This window comes from Capsicum annuum, chromosome 10 (assembly GCF_002878395.1).
Source record: "Capsicum annuum cultivar UCD-10X-F1 chromosome 10, UCD10Xv1.1, whole genome shotgun sequence".
Taxonomy (NCBI): Eukaryota; Viridiplantae; Streptophyta; class Magnoliopsida; order Solanales; family Solanaceae; genus Capsicum; species Capsicum annuum.
In genome coordinates, this window is record NC_061120.1 from 35,099,869 (window position 1) to 35,115,565 (window position 15,697).

The following is a 15,697-nucleotide window of genomic DNA, read 5'->3' on the forward strand; positions in this document are numbered from 1 at the left end:
GGTCAGGTAGTGGAGGTGAAGAGGATCAACGATAGGTTGATGACTATTAAGTTGGTCATTCAGGGGTTCACCCTGAACGTGTGTAGTGCTTATGCACTGCAAGTGGGATCGGAGGGGGAGGAGAAGATGTGGTTTTGGGAGGCTTTGGAGGAGGTGGTGAGAGGCGTGCCTAGTTCGGAGAAGATTGTTGTAGTAGGGGATTTCAACGGGCACATCGGGGGGCTACCGGGAGGCTTTGGGGATGTGCATGGTGGTTTTAGTTTTGGGGAGAGAAATAAAGAGGGGGCGACCCTATTGGATTTTGCGAGGGCCTTTGGGCTGGTGGTGGTGAACTCGAGCTTTCCGAAGAAGGACGAGCACCTGATCACCTTTCGAAGTGCGATAGCCAGGACTGAGATTGACTTTTTGTTGCTTAGAAAAGGGGATAGGGCGTTGTGTAAGGACTGTAAAGTCATCCCGAGTGAGAATCTTTCGACCCAGCATAGGCTCTTGGTTATGGATTTGGGTATAAAGAAGAATAGAAAGAGGAGGAGTAAGGAGTGTAGACCAAGAATAAAGTGGGGCGGCCTGACGCCAGTGAATGCGTGGGAGATAGGGGAGAGGTTAGCGGGAATGGGGGTGTGTGAGTGTAGGGTGGACGTGGATAGTATATGGGACAGGGCGACAAGGTGCATCAGGGAGATTGCAAGTGAGGTGTGGGGTGTTTCTAGGGGCCGGGCCGGGCACCCTCGGGGGGATTGGTGGTGGAATGAAGAGATGAAGAAGAAAGTGGGGACTAAGAAAGGGGCGTATGCTAAGTTGGTGGAAAGTAAGGACGAAGAGGAGAAGCGGGTAAACAGGAAAGAGTACAAGCTAGCGAGGAAGGAGGCGAAGTCAGCAGTCACGACAGCTAAGACGACCGCTTTTGAGAGCTTGTATACAGTGTTACAGGGGAAAGAAGGGGAGAAAAAGTTGTTTAGACTCGCTAAGGCTAGGGAGAAGAAGGGTCGTGACCTCGATCAGGTGAGGTGCATTAAGGGGGAGGACGGTAGAGTGTTGGTGGAGGACGGCCACATTAAGAAGAGATGGCAGTCGTATTTTCATAGGCTCTTGAATGACGACGGGGATAGAGCTATTGTGTTAGGAGAACTGGAGCACTCAGAGGAGTGTCGGGATTTTAGCTATTGTAGACGTTTTAAGATAGAAGAGGTTAGACAGGCAATCCGCAGGATGCAAAGGGGTAGGACGACGGGGCCGGATGAGATACCGGTGGAGTTTTGGAAGTTCGTTGGAGAGGTTGGTGTAAAGTGGTTGACTGGATTATTTAATGAAATCTTCAGGACGGCAAAGATGCTCGAGGCGTGGAGGTGGAGTACCATGATCCCTCTCTATAAGAATAAGGGGGACATTCAGAGTTCCAATAACTATAGGGGGATTAAGTTATTGAGTCACTCTATGAAGATCTGGGAGAGAGTGGTCGAGGTAAGGCTGAGACGGATAGTGTCTATTTTGGAAAACCAGTTCGGATTTATGCCTGGCCGCTCAACGACGGAGGCAATCCACCTGGTCCGGAGGTTGGTGAAGCAGTATAGGGAGAGGAAGAAGGACCTTCACATGGTGTTTATCGACCTGGAGAAGGCTTACGACAAAGTCCCCAGGCAGGTGCTTTGGAGATGCTTGGAGGTGAGTGGAGTACCGCTGGCATATATCAGAGTAATTAAGGATATGTATGATGGAGCGAAAACCCAGGTGAGGACGGCGGGAGGAGACTCAGAGCATTTCACTGTCCTGACAGGATTGCATCAGGGATCTACTCTTAGTCTCTTTTTGTTTGCGTTGGTGATGGATGTGTTGACGCGGAGTATTCAAGGGGAGGTGCCGTGGTGTATGCTTTTTGCAGACGATGTAGTTCTGATAGATGAGACTCGAGGGGGTGTGAATGACAAATTAGAGGTGTGGAGGCAAACTCTTGAGTCTAAAGGGTTCAGGGTGAGCAGAAGCAAGACAGAGTATGTGGAATACAAGTTTAATGACGTGAGGCGGGAGAATGAGGTAGTAGTGAAGATGGAAGCGATGTAAGAGGGATAGGTTCAAGTATCTTGGGTCCGTCATCCAGAGTAACGGTAAGATTGACGAGGATGTCTCGCACCGTATTGGGACGGGATAGATGAAGTGGAAACTCGCGTCGGGGGTGCTGTGTGATAAGAAGGTGACGCCCAAGCTTAAAGGCAAATTCTATAGAGTGGTAGTCCATCCGGCCTTGTTGTATGGAGTGGAGTGTTGGCCAGTTAAGAACTCCCACATCCAAAAAATGAAGGTGGCAGAAATGCGAATGCTGCGCTGGATGTGTGGACTGACTAGAGGGGATAGAGTTCGGAATGAGACTATCCGGGAGAAGGTTGGTGTGACTTCAGTGGAGTGTAAGATGCGGGAAGCACGATTGAGATGGTTCGGACACATGAAGAGGAGGGGCATGGATACCCCGGTCCGTAGGTGTGAGAGGCTAGCGTTGGATGGTTTTAGGCGGGGTAGGGGTAGGCCGAAGAAGTACTGGGGTGAGGTGATTAGGCGGGACATGGAACAGTTACAGCTCACCGAGGACATGACCCTAGATAGGAAGGTCTGGAGGACGCGAATTACGGTAGAGGATTAGGGCCGGTTTGGGTCGCTAGTGTAGGGAATTACTTGGTGGGGGTTTTATTTTTGTTATGATTCCGTGTTCCGTGTTCCATGTTTTATTACGAATCTGTGTGCTTTCCTCTGCTTTCCTCTGTTTTATATTACTTATGGGTGCCGTATTTATGTTATGTAAGCTGCTTCTGTGCTTTACTATGTGTTTGTGTGGTATCTCGTGCCTTGAGCCGGGGGTCTATCGGAAATAGCCTTTCTACTTCATCAGAGGTAGAGGTATGGACTGCGTACATCTTACCCCCCCCAGACCCCACTAGGTGGGAATACACTGGGTTTGTTGTTGTTGTTGTTGTTGTTATTTTTCTATTTTGTCAAATTTTTATTTAATTATTGTTATAATTTTGACTCCTAAGCTATATTAAAAGAAAAAATTATGGAAGTTCTAAAATACATGTAAAAGATATATATTAAAAGAATTAATATAGACTCCTAATTGAAAAAACATAATTAATATAGACTCCTAAGATATATGGAAAGGATAATTAATGTTGGTGATTTTTTTAACATATATATTACAATTCATAATAAACACAAATTAAGTCAATTAAAATTGAATGAATGTCATCATTTAGTTCTACGATTTTCCTGCAAATCACGATTTTCTCAATGCAACGATTGATGAAGTAGGAAATAGCCATGTGTGATTATTTTAGAAATTTGTATGTGATTCCTTCAAAAGCCTAAGATATATGTCATGTGAAAAACCACTTTACCATAAAATAGAATTTTGAATTGTAAGTACTTAACTACATACCAAGTAACATCTTATAGGAGGTAAGCGATATAACGATGGAGTATTATTCATTCAATGTTCACGTTGGGTAATTTCTTGCTTCTTTGAGGTATTTTTTATTGCATATTTTTTTAAAACTTTTTGATTATTCGACCTAGAAGTTGCTACAAAAAATAGTATGTTATGGAATAAAATTTTCGATGAAAAGTTGAAGTTATCTAAGCATTGGTTGAAATCAGAAGTTTGTTGGAGGTGAGAAGGCTTTGGTAAGAGTTCTGCTATGAAACATCATTCGAAGGAAAGAAACAGTCAGGTCAGTTACAAATTTAAAAGTTCTAAGGTTAATTTTTTGATACGATAATTTAGAATCTCACTTTATACAAGCCATCTTTTGTAAGTAAAAAAATTCATGCTCAAGGTAACAACAGTTATTGCTATGATCATGAGTGTTAATGTAAGTGATATATTCTTCAATGATTTTTATTTATTGTGAATAGTTAATTATAGTGATGTCTAACTATTGGTTGAAAATATAAGTTTGCTAGAGTAGAGAAGGCTTTGACAAAAGTTCAGTCCTCAGAATGTCATTTGGTTGCAAGAGAATGACATGCCAGTTGCAAATTGAAAGTTCTAAGGTGAGTTTGAACTTCTGGTAGGAAGATTTAGAATCTAACTTAAGTTTCAACATATTAAACCTAAGTCTAAATTTTAGTCGGTAGAGCAAGAAAATAATGGAGATCCAATTATATTTACTTAAACTATTAGAATACCCATGTTTGGTCCCATACTTCGAACCGAATTAGCCATGCTTATATGTAGATTTTAGACATTGAATTTCAAACATTTATATCACTACAAGTTAAAAATAATGAGTCAAAATTTATTATTTCCATTGCAAATTTAAATGTATTAAGTATTTACGGATAAACATGCAACACACGTTTTCACAGACTTGTACTTTTAATTTTGTGTATATTCCTTTACTTTCCTTTGTAGCAATTTTCTTTTTTTCTTTTGGAGCTTACCAATTGTATCTTCCTTTTATATATCTTGGTTCTTACCAACTTTCCATTGAGAGAATAGTTAAGAAAAGGGAATATTATTGGCAAAAATATTTTTTATTTATTCAAAAAAAATTGTATATGTATTATTTTTTTTCCTTACTTGAATTATGTATATGACATAATACATAATTTATAGTAATAATTAACCAATTAGGGTAAAGGAATATGTTTCTAATTTTCTTGTAGAATTTCACTGGGTATATTATTGTTGGATATGTTTTTTAATTTTAATTATGATATAGCTTATTTTCGTGCAATTTTTTTGAACCGTTTTGTGTCTCATTCCTAATTGAATTGAATAGATGAAGTTGAATAGTATATGGAAACTTTTATTTCTATACAAAATCCTAAAATATAAGTTTTTCTTGTACAATTTTAAATATATGAGAAGTAAAACTCCTGAATATTTAAAGTTTTCTATGTGTGCGATTATTTTTAAAATTGTACTTACGAATAAATTTTAATAATTTTAAAATCTACTATGTCTTTGCGTGCAATAATAAGGTACACATGTTTTTCCTACTACAAATTCAATGAAACAAAATATTGCATTGAATATTTTCTCTTTCTTTTTTCTTTTACTTATTTTTTATGCTCCAGACATCGATGAGATTTATAGTAGAACAATAGTTGAATAAACGTTGTGATGGAGATTGAAGAAGATATTGTTTGTTGGGAAAGTAATAATAGGAAGAGTAATAATGGAGATCGAAGAAGCTATTGTTCATGGTTAACTTCCAACATTTCACTTAGTGTTATTATTTTTATAGAACACTTAATGATGTCTTTGTATTTTATAATGATGTATAATGGTTTATTAATTTCTATTTACTAGAATCGAGAGCCTATCGGAAATAAACTTTATATCCGAGATAAGGGTAAGAGTTCTAGCTTATTGACTTTTATGAAGGCACTAGATGAATATGAATTCCCTATTCTTCAGACTATGGATTACAGTCGACATAGTGTGATGTGATTTTTGAAATAATCATTGAAAGAACACAGACTTATTCACTCTGACTTGAGATTTTATGAGAAAGGATCAAGCTAATCTTGAAAGTTGAACAAGGAAGAACTTTAAAAGAATTTAGATTTTGATGAAGGAACTAGTGATGAAGAAAATAAAGAAGACATTAAAACAAAAATGTCAAGCACCTTGAGTCCTTGTAGTTGATGAAGGGGGAGGATAATCATCTAGCTAGGAATGAGCATGTCAATATTAATCATCAAGGTAAGAATGCGCATGTCAATATTATCCATCAAATTAGGAATGAGCGATCTTGAGGATGAGGTAGAGGTTGAATTTGAAGATTATGTTGAACTAGAGAAGAGCCTTAGAATTAGAGGAAGAAGGTTATCTAAGCTGTCCATCAGGGAAAGAAAAACTTTTCCTCGAGGAACACATACATATAAGGATCAATTCTACTTGTATAGTACTAAAAAACTACTATAAGACAAAACACGTAGATGAAAATGACGCACAACACTTTAAAGATAATTGTTCAAGATGTAAGTTTTGTTCAATTTGAGATCTTAGAAATTTATCAGCCAACACTACATGAAAAATAACCTATAAGGAAGGGAGATCTGGTCTCAAAAAGTTCAAATCTCATCCCAATTATTTTTTTAGGATGAAAAAATATCGACCGTGTCCCATCTTAGCAGGCTCTGCTGCAAAAGCTCAATAGCGACGCTGCAACAAAATTGGTTCTTAAAAATCTTTTGAGACGGATAAAATTCTGGTCCTAATTATCCTTTTGAGATGGTATATCTCGTCCCACATAGACTAACTACCTGGTCCTAATTATCCTTTTGCGATGATATATCTCGTCCTAAATAGACTAACTACCTGATCCTAATTATCTTTTAGCGACAGTATATCTCATCCAAAATAGAATAACTACCTGATTATAATTATATTTTAGCTATGATATATCTCATCTCAAATAGACTAACTACTTGGTTATAATTAGCTTTTAGAGATGATATATCTCGTCTCAAATAGACTAAATACCTGGTCCTAAATTATCTTTTAGGGGCCAGAAATACCTAGTCCTAAATTATCTTTTAGCGATGAGCAAAATTCTTTACCTAGATCAACCTTTACGAACGAGCAAAATCCAAGTCGTAGATCAACTTTTAAAGAAGAAAAATATTCTAGTCCTAGATCAATCTTTAAAGACGAGCAATCTTTCTAGTCTCTAATTGACCATAAAGGAGGCTAATATATATCATAAAATAATAAATTTCATTAATTTATATGAAATTGCTATCGAGAATCTCGATACAAAAACATGATATAATTAGAGACCAGAAAATTAAGTTAACATCTCATAATATTAGTTTCAATATTTTTTCACAAAAAACATAGTTACCATCCTGATCGAGCGAAGTATGATATCAATTTTTTTCATAAGATTTGAATATATTGCAAAAAAAATAATCAAGTAACTCTTGTTTCTACTGTTTAAGTCCTCGACTTTCAGTTCAAATCGGCAACTTCCATCACAGGGCAAAAAAATAATAAAGTCTACTTTTAGTTCCTACTGCTTCACCTAAATCAAGAAACTCCAGAAACAGTAAAGCAGAAAATTAGTACATCACTTTAAGATACATATTTTCTGGCAGTTATTTTCTCTGTTAAAAGAAGATTCTAGGAAATCAACATTTGAATTATAGGTTTCATATCGTATCATGATATCATAGCATTAAGACAATATTTATTGAAATTATTTGAGACAAAACAAGAGAACGCTAAAGGAAAACACATACAGACCCATAGGTGCAATTCGGTCAATTTCATGATTACACAATTTAGGTGCAAACACTATTAGACATACTTTAACAGTATACTAATTTCATATATGAGAATAAATTATGAAAAAAATATTGAGATTGTGATACTAATTTCGTGGAAAAATTATTATGTTGTTAGAATATTAAATTAATGCATTCTTTCCTCAATGTCAGTTGATACTAAACATAAATTATTCTTATACTCTATGTTATAGATCTCCTTTTATAAATGTAAAATTTGCATGCAACGCATGTACCCTAAACTAGTTACTATAAAGCATACACATAAATGTTGTTTGACAAAAATAACCACTAAAAGTTTGGCTTATTTTTCTTTCTCCATCTTAAAACTTATGGCTTATTTTTCTTTCTCCATCTTAAAACTTAATCATGAATATAAATATAATATTATATTAGTACTAAATAAAACATGTTTCAATTAGGAGTAAGTTTTTCTTTTTTGTTTCTTTGTTTTTCAGATGAAATCAAATTAAATATCTGAACTTAAACTATTTTAAGAGCAAAGCTTTGTACATGGATTTTGGATAAATACCGTGGTCTTGAGGTTTTTTCTTCAATATAATATACTGTCTAGTGCCTATATCAATAAAAATAACTTGATGGTACAAAAATATTTACACTAATGATATATATTACTTAAACTATTTGTTGCCTTTAATACTATTAAGTAATAAATGAATTTCTTAATTATATACTTTAGTATTCAAGTGTTGAGCTCAATCATAGACATTTGGAGGTCAAGGAAGACATTGAAAGAGCTTGTGGAGTTCAAATTTTAACTGGCTATTAAACAAAATTGTAAGTTTAAAACGTCTTCTAAGTAGCACCATGATTTGCATGAAATTCTAAAAATCACTGAAGTGATCTACTTATGATAAAAGTTTCAAAGCGATATAAATCTTACACGGACAAAAAATTCTTTGAAAAACATCTTACCTCTATCTAAAAGAGTTATAACTGCTGCATGTTATAGGTAAAATTTGATCACAAAGCACAATAAATCGACCTAAATTGCCCATTTATCATGAAATTTTCACACTTAAAAGTCCAATGTATTGACTTTTGTTGTATTAATCGATGCAAAAAGTTCGTATTTTAAAGTTTCTTAATAAATATGAATCTTTCGTTTGAGCATTTCATGATCTACTACAGGTTTTTATTCTTAAAAATTGAACAAAATGATATCGTGTTTGATTTATGAAGCTTTGATTTAGAGTTATATTCATGTCAAGATTCCGGAATGTAAATTAATGTATTTGATTTAGAATACTTGTAATATCAATAATGTCAATACATCAATTGCCTTTATATAAAAATAATTTTTTCTATTATGCGAAGTGTCAATATAATTGACATAATACTATCGTGTAATGCTTGTTTGTAGAAGCTAGTATATATACACACACACGTATATATAATAAACTATTAGAAAAAATGCTACAATATTGATATTGGATAAGAATTAATAATAGTAAGAGAGTTGTCACAAATACTGTGCCGTGGCAAGCCACTGCCTTGAAAGCAATTTTGGCCTGACTTCGGTGCAAATCCTTCTAGCCGGTCGCTCCCCAAGGTTCCACAGCTACTTCTAAACACGTGCACTCATGTCTGTAAGTTTGGAGGTTTCCTAAACCAATTGCCCAAAATAATTCAAGGAGACGAAAGGAGAAAGACTCTTTTATTCCTTTCCTTTCAATTTGTTATATTTCTTTCTTTTTGGTGTGTTTTTGTTCTCCAAAGATATATGATTTTATAGGGGTATCAAAAAGCAGTTTGCAAGATGAGAATTAATGGTATTAAAGTACCATTAACCAAAAGTGTAATTAAATCAAGTGTTACAAATTTTTGTTTTTTTCATTTGAAATGGATATGTATGTTCATTTTATTTGAAACATACTTCTTTATTCATTGCATTAAGCATTAATTCCACAAATTCCCACTAATGCAAAGATAAAGAATATGAATAAATTTTGGACAAAATGAAGGAACATGTACTTAAGTGTCAATATCTTTCGATTTGAATTGACACGTAATGATATGAGGCAACAACAAATATTCAAAAACTGAAGCGCTCTTGAACTAGATGGACATAAGTTGAGACCCCCACAACACATACCATATCCTTGATTTTAAGAAACCTCCACAATACTATAAAGTGCTCTTAAGGTCATGTACACAAACCTTGGGTCTCATGAGTGCTCTAGAAAAACAACCCTAGTCTTTCATAAAAAGGTGACCAACCTTTTACACCTACGTAGCAGATCCATCAAGTCTATTTGATAGACCACCTTAAGTCTACAGATCATTAAGATAAAAATAAGATCAACCTTATAATACACTACCTCACGCCATAGGGATAGGATATGCAGTGTTTATTGAAGGCCTATATGACTTTATTTGACCACAAATGGGTATCCACCATGTTACCTCAATCCATGGGCTTTAGCCTCACCCCCCTCGACGATTTAAGGATCATTTTCCTTGTCAGATCCTTGATCATAGGATCTGCCAAATTTCTTTCGGATATTATGTATTCCAAGAAAATAACACCATATTTCAACAATTGTTTAACTGCACCATGCCTGATACGAATATGTCTCTTTTAACCATTGTATACACTATTTTTAGTAAGCCCAATTGTTGCCTGTGAGTCACAATGTAAAGAGACTGGTGACACTTGTCTTCTCCATAAAGGCACATCTGCCAAAAGGTTTTTCAGCCACTCAGCTTCTTGCCCTGCCAACTTGAAAGCAGTGAATTCAGATTCTATGGTAGAATGTGCTATACAAGTTTACTTTGAAGATTTCTATAAAATAGCACCTGCACCCAAAGTAAACATATATCCACTAGTAGAGCTAACTTCATCATTGCTAGTCACCCAGTCTGCATCACAAAAACTTCTAAAATGGCAGAAAATTTATTAAAATGTAAACACCAAATCATAACACCTCTCAGATACCTTAACAAATAATGAAGAGTATTTCAGTGTTCACTACTAGGATTATGAGTATATCTACTCAATCTACTAGCAGCATAAGCTATATCAGGCCGAGTATAGTTCATGAGAAATATTACACTCCCAATTATTTTAGCATATTCAGTTTGAGACACACTACAATCTCTATTCTTTTTCAAGTGTATGTTAGGATCACAAGGAGTTCTCACTGATACTACATCAAAACAATCAAACCTTTTCAAAATATTTTCAATACAATAAGACTGGCACAAAGAGAAATTATTAACAGTTCTTTTGATTTTTGTCCCTAAAAGCACATCAGCTTCTCCAAGGTCTTTTATTTCAAATTTAGAAAAAAATTTCATAGTCTCATTTACAATATTCACATTTGGGCCAAAGATTAACTTGTCATCCACATATAAATATAAAATCACACAATCTGATCCTATCATTTTAAAATAAACACAGGTATCAGATGAATTAACAACAAAGTCATTATTCATTATTGTGAAATTAAATTTTTCATGCCACTGCTTAGGTGACTTCTTGAATCCATATAAGGACTTTCTCAATTTGCATACTTTATCCTCTTTGCTCAATTTGCATACTTTATCCTCTTATACTGGGACCACAAAACCCTTAGGTTGAGTCATATAGATCTCTTCCTCTAAATCACCACTTAAAAATATAGTTTTGACATTCATTTGGTGTACCACTAAACTATGAATAACATCTTGAGCAATAAGAGTTCTAATGGTCGCTATTTTAGTCACAGGAGAATAAGTATCATAATAATCAACACATTTATTTTTGGTTAAAACCCCTAATCACAAGTCTAACCTTATCTTTATCAATTGTACCATCAGACCTCAATTTCTTCTTAAATATCCACTTGCTACTTATAGGTTTACAACATTACGCAACTCATACATGTCCTAGGTATGGTTAGAGACTATAGAGTTTAATTCACTTTTATTTACCTCTTTTTAAAATATCGCATCTATTGAACTCATTGCTTCATATTAAGTCTTAGAGTCTTCATCTATCAAGTGTATAGACACTAATTTATCATTTAAAATATCGATATCAAAATCCCCAGTTAAGAAAGTGGTGATAAAATCAAGACCTAAAATTAGTCTCAGTTCAACATCTTTTACTCCTTCTAAGTTCATTTTCATGCTCATTAGCAATAACATCAGATGCATGTATTACTTGAGAGTTAACAGACATAGATATAGAAGTATTATTTTGCACATTAATAGGTACATCATTTTTCAAAGAAAAAACATTCTCAAAAAATTCTCTCTCTAGATTCACAAATAGAATAATCATTTAATGACATAAATCTATATGCAACACTATTTTAGGCATAACCAATAAAGACGGTGTCAAAGGTCTTAGAACCTACATTTATTTATGTAAAATCAAGTTGACCAACTTTAGCAAAACACCCCCACACTTTCAAAAATTTTAAGTTAGGAGCAAATTCTTTCCACAATTTATATGAGGTCCGTCCAACTTTTTATGAGGGACTCTATTAAGAATATAACATACATATAAGACAACTTTCTCCCATATATAGTCAGGTAGACCCAAGCTTAAAAGCCTAGAATTTGTCATTTCTTTAAGTATTCTATTCTTTCGTTCGGCTACACCATTTTGTAGGTGAGTATAGGGAGCACTAAACTCATGGATAATACCATTTTTCTCACAAAAATTTTCTATAGTTTTAATACTATATCACCGTCCCTATTAGATCTAAATATCTTGATTTTTCTATCTAATTGATTTTCTACTTTTGTTTTGAATTTTAAAAATATGCTTTCAGCCTTATCTTTAGACTTAAGGAGGTATACCTTAGTGTACCTAAAAAAGTCATCAACAAAAGTAATATAATACTTCTTTCCACCTTTACTAATAGTGTTCTTAAAATTTTCTAAGTCTAGATGTACTAGTTCAAGCAATCGGGTCTTTCTACTAGTAACATATTTAAAAGGTTTCTTGGCATGCTTTGCTTCTACACACGCAGGACATTTAGATATATTGTTAATATTTACTGTAGGAATTAATCCCATTTTTCTAAGTCTTTTAATAGAAGCAATATTAACATGACCTAATCTACCATGCCATAAATTAATAGACTCAATAATATAAGCAGAATTAGAAATATTTGCATTAACAATCTCTTGATCAATGTTCAGTACAAATAAGCCCCCACTAAGGTATTCCTTCCCAACAAAGTCTCCTCCATGAGAAATAATTATTTTATCAGCTTAAAAAATAAGTTCAAGGCCTACTTTGTTGAGAAGTGCTCCAGAACTAAGTTTCCACGGAGTGAGGGAATATACGAAACATTGTTCAGGGATAATATTTTTTCAGAAGTTAATTTAAGTAAAAAAATTTCTTTACTCAAAACTCTAGCAGTAGTGGAGTTACCCATGTAGACACACTCGTCTTTAGTGGATTCCTCAAAGTCATGAAATAACTCTTTGCTCGCGCAGAAATACATTGAAGCTTCTGTGTCCAACACCCACTCACTCTTGTTAGACATCAGGTTTGTCTTGACGACTACTATCGCAATCACTTCATCACCCTCAGCAAGAAGAACTTGGACATTATTTTTATCCTTCCTATTTTGAGTTTTGCAAACTATCCCATATTTTTGTAGCGGGTTTGTAAGTAACAAATAAATCAAATAATGTATTAGTCATATGACTTAATACATGTCCTCTAGCATTTTTTCTATTCTTTTCAAATTTATTTTTTAGTCACATCATCAACCATAATAGTGTTAGATCCATCAATAGGAGGTTTATTAAATAAAACATAATCAACTTCTAATTGTTCAAAGAAAATCAGAAGTTTTTGCGACCGATGTTTAAAATTATTTTCGTCCAATAGCTCAAGTTTTGACAAATCAGGAAATATTTTGTTCAAAGAAATAGACATTTATCACTATTGTATATAAAAAATCTCTTTCAAATTGTTGAAAAAATTACTACAAACTTGATATTGGATAAAAATTAATAATAGTAAGAGAGTTTTCACAAATACTGTGTCATGGAAACCACTGCCTTAAAAGTAATTTCGTCCCAACTTTGGTGAAAATATTTCTAGCCGGTCGTTCCCTAAGGTTCCACAGCTACTTCCAAACACGTGCACTCATGGCTGAAAGTTTGGAGGTTGCCTAAGCCAATTGCCCAAAATAATTCACAAAAAGGAAAGGAGAAAGACTCTTTTTTCCTTTTCCTTTCTATTTGTTGTATTTCTTCCTTTTGTGGTGTGTTTTTGTTCTCCAAAGATATATGATTATAAAGGTATATAAAAAAATAGTTTGCGAGATGAGAATTAATGGTATTAAAGTACCATTAAACCAAAGTGTAATTAAATCAAGTGTTACGGGTTTTTGTTATTTTCATTTGGAATGGATATGTATGTTCATTTTATTTGAAACATACTTCTTTATTCACTGCATTACACAAAATTCTTTAAGAAGCATTAACCCCACATAAACATCTATAAAATAAAATTTTACGTAATTTTTTTTAGTTATTTAGAGTATCACTAAAACAGGTAATTAGTCGGATCAAATTGTTACATTATGTAACTTTTTCGTGGTAAAACTAGCTACTTTGTATTTTCCCATGTCTAAATGCATGAATATTTATTTTTGTTGCCGTTATTTTTATTCTCGTTTTTTAATTCCTTTTGTAAATTTACTTGCTTTAGGAATAACTTCAGACGTAAGCTATTGAAATTAAAAATTTACATCTGGCTTGAAATTGACTTTGTGAAGGACAAACATTAGATAACATTACCTGAAAATTTTTACACACACAATATTTATGCTAATCCATCAAATTCATGGTATAAAATATTTGAAATCAGCTAGATCTTTATATGGATAAGTTTTTTTTTTTAAAAACATATACTCAAGTCAGTTTTTATAATTCTCCTCTTCTTTTTAAAATAAATGTTAAATCTTATTTTTCTATGAATTTTTTTAGTTGAATACTTAACATAACATTTAATAGATCGTCTCAGACTGTATCAAATTTTTCAAGAATTAATTACCACCTCGGTTTATTTTTATGTCACATTTGGACTTGACACACATATTAGAAACAATGATTACCATAGCTATTTTGCCATAATTTGTCAAAACCTAAAAAAGTGAGGTCATGATGACACTTATCCCAACCCAATCATTTTAGGTAAACCTAATGCCAAACAAGATAAAGAATGTAAAAAATTAATCGATAAATCATGATACAAGACTTTGAGATAAAGTCAGGACAAATATATATATAAACCAAGTCTGATACAGAAATAAATACACCTGAATTCATGATCTAGTGTCATGAATAAGAGATCTAATAAACAAACATAGAATTTAAAATATATGAATCTGTCTCGGACATATAAATACAAGCAAAATAAAGATAGGATGGAGTCCAGAATATGCCCCAAACACTGGAGTTCACCAGTACTCTAATCTTGCCTCTATTCCACATGATCTCAAGCTCTACGAGTCGCATTCATACTGACACTGCACCGAAAGGATATAAAAAATAGGAGAGAATTCCACTTATACTCAGTAGGCATCATATGTCGACCAAGGAAAGTAGAAAACAAAAACATATCAAGGAAACTATGAGCAAAGCTTCCACCTGCATACAATAAATTTACAATGATGGCTCAAATTGTATCACCTAATAATACAAATACTACAAATATAATAACGGTATAGGAATTACCATTCACGAATATATAAAAGAAGGCTAAATACATGATATCAAACGCATAAAAAAATTCAATTAATGCAATGCAGTGTAATGACCATGATGTAACATCTTAATATCACCTCGTATACACCGTCTGAGTGAAAGCTCCCAGGATAGGACACCATGGGGTTTTCACAACCCATATACTATCACAATCTCATATTTCAATCAAGCTTACCGACATATCCCCATTAAAGGAATTTTATAAAGTATTTTATTTATATTTCTCAATTAATACCAATTCCAAGAATATGGATGAAAGAAACAAGGCTGCATGCTTATAGCCAAATAAATATCATGTAATGAATCAATTTAATAATGGTATAATAAGCTCAATCTCCTCAATGCTAGTAAATTATGATATAAGTCATCATATGACAATGCAGTAATAAAGATTCGCATGAGACATCAATATATTAATCCAAGCCCCTCACTCGGGCATCACAATAATAACTAAGGAAAATAATGCTCAAATAAGATTAATACTAGCCCTAACATGGGATTCACAATAATTTTAATCCCTTAAGTCAATAATAACATTCACATAATCCCCTATGCAGGTAACACGATAAAAATATGATATTTTATTGTGTACTTTGCATGAATAGTTAACTACCTAACCTAGTATGAAGAAAGTTCTGGCATTACCTACCTCAAAATATCGAATCTTAAG